Genomic DNA, 10,290 nt, shown 5'->3' with positions numbered 1-10,290 from the left:
TTCTCCCACAAATGGAAGCTTTTGTATTACTTTTGCACTACCTTTTTTGTACAAAAGTACCATACTATATATACATTGCTCCCTGCTTTTTTCATTTCACAGTATTTCTCAGGAATGATTCCATATTAACATATATAAATTGGTCTCATTATTTTAAAAACTACAGTTTGGTTACAGAGGAAAAAAGTCTTAAAGATTCAATTCTGACAGCTTTTATCCACAAACTCTGATTTCAGTTTAAGTTCAAAGTGTAAAAAGAATTGCCAGTGTTTTCAGATTAAACAATACTAAACAAAGCAAGGTGAAAGTCCCTGAAATAATATTATATTGGTGAACCAGACCCTGAAAGTCCTACATTTTGTTGTTGTTGTTTCGTCCAGTAACTAAAATTCTTTAAATAGGGGGGACAATTAACAGAGAGCAATTTAATCACAAGAATTGAATACTGCCCCTTAACATACAAAAGGGATTCCTTTACTTTTCCAATAGGAGGCCTGCATTTTAAAACAAAAGATTGTGATCCCACACATGGTAGTATTTTGTTTACAGTCTCCTGATTGTGAAATACACAAAGATGAGTGTATCAATTTTAGTAATATTTAAATTCATTTTTGTTCATCTAATTTAATGTGTATTTGGAAAATGTCACTGTGTGAAAAAAGTATTTGATCTGCAGACAAAGATTGGAGCACTGAATGAATGAAGGTAGGTTCAAAGGCTCCCTTGAAACTCCTATCCCCCAAGAATACTGAGGACAGAGTCTCAGACACACTGCTGTATGATAAGCACAGCCTCCACCCAGCCATCAACTCCCCCTTGACTCCTTACTCTCTGGTCCCTGCCTTCTCTCCTTTACATATCAGAATTGAAACAAATTTTTATAAATTATTCCCTAAACAAAAGTCTAATGCTTGAGATACTTAAAACAGACAGGCTAATCTGGTGGAAAGTTAAAGGTCCAGATCCAGCCCTCCTGATCACATTTTATTCTACCAGGTAGCCTGCAAAATGGAAGAAAACTCAAAAAACAGTTTGAAATCCATGCAAGGAGCCAAAGCACAGAGGGAGCCAAGTCCCAGGACAATCAGTAATCTATCCTCCATGCAAGCACTACTCTTTGAGGAAAATCTACCAAGTGACAGCCCCATTAACATTTCCCAAAGTAGCTGGACCACAAGAGATACCCAGTTGGGTTCTGAGGCTGCTTTCTGGAGGCTGTGACTGTATGAGTCTATGAAGGGTAAGTAAACTGTCCTTTAAACACTGATAGCTCAGTTGGTAAAGAATCCGCCTGCAATGTGGGAGATCCCAGTTCAATTCCTGGGTCAGGAAGACCCCCTGGAGAATGGGTAGGCTATCCACTCCAGTATTCTTGGGCTTCCCTTGTGGCTCAACTGGTAAAGAATCCACCTGCAATGTGGGAGACCTGGGACCGATTCCTGGGTTGGGAAGATCCCTGGAGAAGGGAAAGGCTACCCACTCCAGTATTGTGGCCTAGAGAATTCCATGGACTGTACAGTCCATGGGGTCACAAAGGGACAGGACTGAGTGACTTTCATTTCCCTTCACTGCCCAAATTCTGGCAAGCTAAATACAATGGACATCGAATCTGGGTGGTCCTCACTTCCCCCTCTCTAAATTCAGCCATATCCAAGTACTAATTATTTTTCTTTGCAATGTCTCTAGCATCTGCCTCGGAGAAGGCAATGGCACCCCACTCCAGTACTCTTGCCTGGAGAATCCCAGGGACAGGGGAGCCTGGTGGGCTGCCGTCTATGGGGCTGCACAGAGTCAGACACAACTTAAGCAACTTAGCAGCAGCAGCAGCAGTATCTGCCTATTCCTCCTTGTCGCACAAACCCATTTCTGGCCTTTTTTCTACAAATATCTAACATCTAAACTACTGCAAAGTCAGTTCCCTACCTGGCCTTGGTCTTCCCTCATTCCATCCACCCCAATCTGGCCCACCAGAATCAGACCAAGTCTTCAGAAACACTTTGCCTGGGTCCATGATTTCCTGTTGCCTTTTTATTTTTCCTGCCCTGGTTTTACTAAGGTCCATTTCACCATGGCATTCTTTGTTCAAGTGACAGATATACACTACCAGGGGTGAAACAGACAGCTGGCGGGAAGCTGGTGTAAAGCCCAGGACCCTCAGCTGGGTGCTTGGTGACAAGCTAGACGGTGGAACAGGGGCCAGGATGGGAGGGGGTCCACGTGGGAGGGGACACATGTGTACATGTAGCTGATTCACTTCCCTGGACAGTGGAAACTAATGCAACGTTGTAAAGCAATTATACTCCAATTAAAAAAAAATCCAACTAGAAAACCTAATATATAGAGCATCCGTGATAAAGAACAGAACTATTCTGGTTTCACGGTGCCAAGAGGATGAACAATCAGGGCAGCCTCCACACCACCTCCCAACCCGAAGGGGTCCCACTGGACTCAGAAGCTTTTTTAAACTTCTGGTTTACTGAGAAGACAAAGCTTAAATCACATGCCTGGTAGTCCAAACATTTATGATCTTGCTGCTTATTTCCCAAGCCTCACCCAAGGGTCCTCTTCGCTGGATCCACGTTAATTTATTCTCTCTCTACCTCTACCCACCCCACCCAACACACCTCTCCCAAGACCGTTTCCAATCACCATTCTTACTTTATAACTGCCCACAACCCCATTACAATAACACTGCCTTGATAAATCCTACCTCTCTTAAAACAAACTTAAAATTTCAATTCACTCCGAAATCTCATTTATTATACCATTTAACCAGCAAGTAATAAAGCCTCTTCATCTTCTGTAGCTATTTGATTTGTCCTGAGTGGGTTTATCATTCAGTGGGAACTGGGTCTACTACCTGTTCTGTGTCTCTAATGTAGAAAGCATTTGTGATAAAGAACAGAACTATTCTGATTTCACAGTGCTAAGACGATGAACAGAAGGGCCTGAACCCGAGCTGGGCAGCCTCCACGCCACCTCCCAATCCTATGGCAGTATATGGAAAAGTACTGCTACTTTATCTCAGGTTTACAACCAAAAACAAAAACCTTAATTTTCTTTCAAATATTCTAAAAGGTTTCATTACCAAGGCTACCCAAACAACATATGCCTTTAAGACAGTCAAATTAGCTTTAATGGGTTGCTCACTTTATTGCTTCTCATTTATGTTTCTCTCTGATATTTTACACCCACTTTCTCTAGCCGACTCAAAGCCTGACGTGGATAAGTCAATGGTGACTGATCACATTTACTTTCCATTTAGACCTGAACGCACCTAACCTACCCTGATTCAAACAAAAGGATCTGAATTCATTCTCCACATTTGCTTCCCATCAGAGCTCAAGTGTGGATATCATTTCTAAATAAACCTAGCTAGAGATGAGGATGAAAATGTGTGACAGGTAGGCAAAGAGGTTTGGCAATAAAGAATACTTGCCTGACACATGATAAAAGTTACAGAATTCTAACATCACTTGAAAAGAACACTTTCACAGGAAAGAAGGATTACTATATCAGTCTGATAAACACCACAGTTTCAGGCCCAATATCATCTGCTGTTCTTCCCAGCTGTGTTTGCTCATCACTGTGTACATAACATATGCATAGATTCAGAAAATAAACTAGCAGTCTTTCATGACCTGTCTTACAGCTCACATCTCTCTGTATCTTCAGGTTAGGGGAAGGAGTGTAGTACCTCTAGTTTTAACAAAGTAGAGCAACCAGCTTCCTAAGACCTTGTATTTAAAGCACAGTTTGCACCACGCTTACCACAACGTTCAGAGGAGATGACGTCCCAATTGCTAATATTCCACTTGCCAAGTTAGATGTGCATTTGAAATGCTCTCAGCAATGCTGCTGCGCTAGCTTCCTGGCACAACCCTGAAGCCAGTCTTTGCAGGTACCATCATCTACTTTCCTAATACCTCTCTGATCTCCTACCTGCGCATCCCCGGGTATACTCCCCACAAGGCCTAGCAGAAGGGACGTCCCAAACACTAACATCAGCTACTTTTCTCTCCGGGAGCTCTAATAGAGCTGGCCACAGCTAAGCTCATCAGTGGTCTGGCAACGTCTCCTCTGTCATTAGTGGCCCCGAAACTCTGGATAGCTTATCTTTAGACAAACTGCCACTACATCTCCTGGTCACATTTTCTCTATTATTTCTCTGATGCAGTATTCAATTCAGTCAAGTCAGGTCTCAACAGTTCACTGCATACATACTTTTAAGACATTCACCTTTGTGGCAAAGAACTTGAATTTGGCCTCCCACCAAATTTCAAATGCCAATGCAAAAACTTTCTACACCAATGAAGCAACAGTGGTTCCTGTGATTTCCATTTCTAGGGACAAATGAACCTGCTGTAACTTCCATGTCCTTCCTCGTAAACAGCAGAAGTTTCCACTGCCATCCTGAATGATGACAAAGGGCTTAATCAAATCAGAAGTATAACAGTGTAATAGTATAATAGTGAAACTAGTGTAATAGTTCCTAAATTCCAAAGAAATCCAGCCCAGGTTCACAATTAGTAACTTCACAAATTAGGATTAAACTTTTAACAAGGTCCATTTTTTAAGTCAAAGTACAAAAATCAGGGTCATTGGTAGTCACTGGGATCTCCATCACTTTTAGAAGCGACAGCAGACTGTTCCTTCAGACAACAGTTTCTTGGTCTTTTGCACTTAACATCTGATTCCTAGGCAAATGATAATGTGCTTTGATTGGTTTAAACAAGCTATTACTTACCAGGTTCTCTCCAAAAATAGTTTAAAGAGGTCATTTTCTAAATTTCCAAGTGACTAGGGTCCAAACCTTGAGACTGTGGGGTGCAGGAAAAGCCCAGTAAGCACTAAAGTGAGCCTTTAGTCCCTCAGCCCTGGCCCCAGGCACCAAGTTCACCTTAGGTGAGGTGAGGGACAAGTATACAGGCTGTTTTATTTGTGCAAGACCTAAAATGTTTCAGTTCCTTCTCACTCTGTAGAAAGATTCTTTCCTCCATCATTCACCTCCGAAAGGACTGTAGTAACAACTAAAATCTCAGACAATCATCTGAGATCCAGGATGGCTATGAGAAAAAATGACACACTCTTTCCCACACCTCTTCTTTATAACAAAGAACAGTGGGGAGCTGAGGACATTCTGCACTGATTCTATTTCCCAGTGATATGCAGATTAGTAGTACCCCCAATTCAGAAGTGAAAATATATGGATTTTTTTTTCAATTCCTGAAAGCCTACTCGTAATATGCTATGTAGACCTGTGTAGGTGAGAGCTGAGAAGCCTTGTGATCAAAGGGTCTGCCCATCACTTGCTCCTGAAGCTGGAGTGCACCCGAGCACTCCAGTAGCAAGTCAGTGACCGAACTGGAAGGGGAACCTCAGTTTGCCTGTGCTGGGGAAAGCCCACACACAAGGTCCTTCATTTCATAACAGAGTGCTTTATGCTACATAATCAGTTATAAGTTCAAGATGGTCCAGACTCCCTCTCCTCTTAGTCATGACGAGGAAGTGGACCCAGATGTAGAGTGACCAAGAGACGCCTTGTAGAGTGCCTGAGATGGGTCAAGCCACAGGGACTAAGAACACTGAGCAGAAGACTGCTCTGGAGTGCTGAATGAGACCAACAAAGGGAGAGGTCCCAAGGCCATGTACAGCAGGAAGGTGGCATTCTGATGAGAGAACAGTATTTAGTCATGGATAAACCTGCATCCGGAGGACGAGGGACACAGAGTGCATAAGTGTGCTATGTCGCTTCAGTCGTGTCCAACTCTTTGCGATCCCATGGACCATAGCCCACCAGGCTCCTCTGTCCATGGGATTCTCCAGGCAAGAGTACTGGAGTGGGTTGCCAAGTCCTCCTCCAGGGGATCTTCCTGACCCAGGGATCGCACCTGCATCTCTTATGTCTCCTGCATTGGCAGATGGTTCTTTACCACTAGCGCCCCCTGGGAAGAGGCATACAGAGTGGCATGCATTTGGGCATATCCTAGGATATCTGCTGGCCAGGAGCCTACTCTGATTCCTAGTCTGGGGGCAAGGGCAAATGTAAGGAAAACAGTGGACGTACAGATCATGACTGCTGAAAAGCACAGAAAGCCCAGTATTCAGAGAACATGTCTCTGCTAGAACTCAGAAACAGAGCAGGTAATTAAATTTGGGGAACATAAGGAAACCTCAGTTTTCCAAATTGGAGCAAAAGGTCAAAGCAGAAGAGCAACTAAAGCTAGTTTTAGAGTGGTGGACTATACCTCTTTGAAATGAAGAAAGTGAAATACTGGTTAATCATTTCCTTAAAATCAGTGATGACACTATATGTGAAGGTGAGTGCCAGGCTCACAGTAGGTCTCTAACATCTGTCAGCTCCTCTACTTTCTCCCAAGATGAATGACTAGGTGACAGCCCTGGAACGCCCAGAGCACACTCAGTCGTCGTCAAAGCCCCGGGTTAAAAGATGAACGCATCTAGTCAATCACATTCCATAAGGCACTGGGAGGTGGTCAGATTGGTGGACACACGACAGGAAAGCTTTACATCTGTACTCTCCACAGTCAACAAGAGCTGTATCCTAGAGGCCCCATTCACCCAAGTACAGACTTGTCTTAGGGACCCTGGCCAATATGAAGCCCACGAAAACCAACCCGTTTCATGAGTTCCTTTATACAGGTAACCTCAATTAGAACTATCAAAGCAGAGGGATTTTAAGTAGGTCTCTTACAGTTACTGAAAATGTTAGTGGGTGTAAGCAAGACTGATGGTTTTAAGCGTTTTCAAACAAGAGTATCTCACACCTTAAACCTCAACCACAGGGCATTACCTTCTCAGCGGGTCTGATATAAAAGCCTGAACATCACTTGGTAAAGTATGGACATTCTGAAGAGAGTCACAGGAAGCTCTTCCCTGTTCATGTCATATAAGGTACTGAGGCTTCAACACCGATTGTTCGACACAGAAACAACACACTAGAAGATCATATACAAAATGATGGGGCTGTGTCTGTGAAATAAACTTTCTTCACTGATACATGACTCAGGTAACATTTCTTGAGAGTGGCAAAGTGCTTGGTGCTATACCAGCGAATATACCCACCAAGGAATATACCCAGATATCTGAAATTATGCCAGCAACAACATGCCACAACTGGGCTTCAAATTGGGAATTACATTCTTTGTAAGAATTATTCTCAGTTGTACATGTGATCACAAGTATATACAATGTTGTTCTTCAAAAAACCTCTTCTTTTGATTGGTGTGATTGGTGTTTCAAAAGAAACACTTGTTAATATCAAATATGCTAATGTGTCACAGTGTCTGTTTTCCCTTGTATCCATTCTGAAGATATTCTGTTTATCTTTGAAGAGTGAGTGTGTCTAGCAACTGAAGTGTGAAGGTACAAGCTATATTGCCTCTAATTGATCCAAAGCAGTGATCAGGTCTCACCCTAGACAAATTACTATACCACAAGTCCACCCAACTGCAATTGTGGATGGAGTCAATATTAAACCTGATCCAAATTTTATAGGTCTTCCTTCTACCTTAATTCTCTATGTCCAGTTTTGCATGACTAGTACTGCCATTTATTTTCTTTCTGTAGGGATTTAAGTATTATTTTTATTATTGCTATTCATGTTAGAGTTCTTTTTAATTAATATTGAGTAATTTTTTAAACATGTCTTTCCTAGAAATGTCACTAGTAAATGCATCCAATTTTTCTCTAATGTGGTGCTTTCCCTGTCCATAAAACTTATTTGATTAGCAGTACTATAGAAGCTAAAGCTTTTGTATGCAGGCACTCAAGCATAATTTAATCATTTTATTTAAGCATGAAAAAATTATTCTGAAAGCCCTGTTAGGTAAAATATCCCTGATTAATTTAAACTTACATTTACAGGTATATTAAAGGTGAAATAAATCACGGAATGCCCAGTATGCAATGGAATAGTGTTAACTTTGTTATAATAGTCAGCAGTAAGTTAAAAATTGCAGTATTCGAGAATATAAGGAATAACTCTCTCAATTTAACTGCATTTAAACAGGTTACTTTAAAATAAATTTTGTTTTATGTGAAACCATTTTACAAGGATTTCCACCTATGGAAATCTCTTTCATAGTCAAACGAGATGAGGTCCTAATTGCATAATACCATTTATCTGCTGAGGATAAAAGTGCCAACAAATGAAAATGCACATTAGGCAAGAGATTGTCAGAATAGAAAATTGTCTTTTTTATTTTTTTAATTTTTTTTTGTTTTTTTTGTTTTTAAATAACCCACTCACATTAACAAAAGACGGCAGTAGCTTCCAAATTATAGGCTGTTATTTTTAGTGGAAGTAGTTCAATATTCATATTGGAGCAGATGTAGCAGTTTAACAAAACAGCTCTTCAAATCCTGCACAAATTGAAAACAGGAAAACTGATTGCATTTTCTCTTATCACTTTCCTTTTCTGAATTGACACTTTTGGCCTTCTGAAAATTTACACATGGCTTTCATCTCAACAGCACCTGCTGATCAAACAGAAACCTAACATCTTCATGAAAATGGTATAAAGGACTAGTTTTGTTCTAAATGTTGTAAAGGGCATCAGTTGCCTAACCTGATGACAAGAACTGCTGGATATAAGGCATATTCATAATAGTTTTATATTTTCACTAAACTTTAAAAAATACATTAAGTCCCATCTGGTTTCTTCCATGTTCACTTTTCATACAATTCAAATTTCTTTGACTCAAGGTCTGCCTAAAATTTAGTTTTATTACGCAAAGACTATGCAAAATGTGTAAAAGGGTAGATTACACTAAGACATAGAACACTGAGATTTTCTCTGTCACTGCTTAGAATACACATGTGTATCTATACATACTGCTTTCTATTCAGTCACATGAATGTAAAATATACACATTCTGCTTTTATATTCCACCCACAGAAAAAGGAAAGCCAGACCCTATTTTTGAAGGGGACTTACACATTTCTTTAAACAGATACAGATTTAGCAGGTGCTTGAATACCCCCAACTGGAGAAAAATGGATGTCACCTGAGCACAAACTATCTAAATGATTCAATGTAAATATCTCTGGGAAGGTAAAGCTTGAAAATGGGTATTCTTATATGTAAAATACAAGGACTGATAGCTAAGTAGCTCCTCAGATTTTCAAATAAAAGTATATCACGTATTTATCTGGTACACCTGATTCTAAGTAAAATTAAAGATGTCCCTAAGAAATGTTCTCTGTCAGTTCACTAGCAAAAGATCTCTGCCCTTCTGAAGGATTCCAGGCTGTCTATTCCCATTCTGCCTAGGTGACAAGGTAACCCCAGGCAGAAATGACATACAGTAAATACATGTGCCACTCTGGCCAGTTGGACTGTGAATTTCAGTGTTTCATCATGCTCACTGAGGCAACAGCAAACCTGAAATGTCAATATGTTCAGTCAATGGAAGTGAAATAATGGGACTCTATTGTCTTACCCAATCGATCTGCTGCTGTCAACAAGGAAACATGCCCCCCTGCCTTTAAACAAATTTTAATTAGGCTCTTAGTTACTGGATCATATTTACCTATGAAAATAGTTATCCTGACTATGTGTAGGAAGCAAAACAATTGTTTTCCCACTTTTACCCATTTTAAAAAACCTTTTAAGGTTGCTACTATAATTTTTAAACACATTCAAGTGTATTAAACATGTTTCAAATTAAACAGGTTTATTAAACATTTTAAAATTATTTTCATTTTAAACCAATTCCAATGGGGGGTGGGGAAATCCCATAGTTTAAATTCAACATGCAAATCTACCTTACAGACTTGATTTTTGTTCCCTCTGCACCTAGTTGAAATCATGCTATAAAATCAACTAATTTCACATTAAAAGTAGGTTTCATTTGCTCTTCTTACTCATCCAAGTACTACCATTAGCATCAATTTACCACCCATTCAAAACATGTCACACCGAACCAAACACAAATGATCAATTCCAAAAGCCTCAACCGATTTTGCTCGGTTTATCAATCCTACAAATAAGGGGTAAATGAAACTCTCCTTATAAGAAGGGAGACGGTGCTAAGGAGGGCAGGAGGTGGGGGTGAAAAGAATATAAGGCATTCAAGCCATTCCGATTTTCCCTTAAGTTCTACAGACTTTGAATGCAAAGAAGGAACACAGTCTCACCTTAACATCAAAATAAAAAGGAACTAATCAAGTTGTTAAGCAGCTTCTTCTTTCCCCCTCTTCATCCAAAGGCTTCAGCATCCCATCAATATCGTAATCCATTGTCCCCCCCCCCCCCCCCCCCCCCC

At 40.5% G+C, this 10,290-nt stretch overlaps 1 protein-coding gene across 4 annotated transcripts in view; it reads right to left on the bottom strand.

The window, feature by feature from the left end:
- RUNX1T1 (runt-related transcription factor 1; translocated to, 1 (cyclin D-related)) overlaps positions 1 to 10,290 on the bottom strand; it is a 156,099-nt gene that overhangs the window by 137,540 nt on the left and 8,269 nt on the right. The window lies entirely within an intron of this gene.

This window comes from Bison bison, unplaced genomic scaffold (genome assembly GCF_000754665.1).
Source record: "Bison bison bison isolate TAMUID 2011002044 unplaced genomic scaffold, Bison_UMD1.0 scf7180017858048, whole genome shotgun sequence".
Lineage (NCBI taxonomy): Eukaryota > Metazoa > Chordata > Mammalia > Artiodactyla > Bovidae > Bison > Bison bison.
Note: the sequence above shows the minus strand (reverse complement) of the source record. Positions and strands in the feature narration are given on the sequence as shown.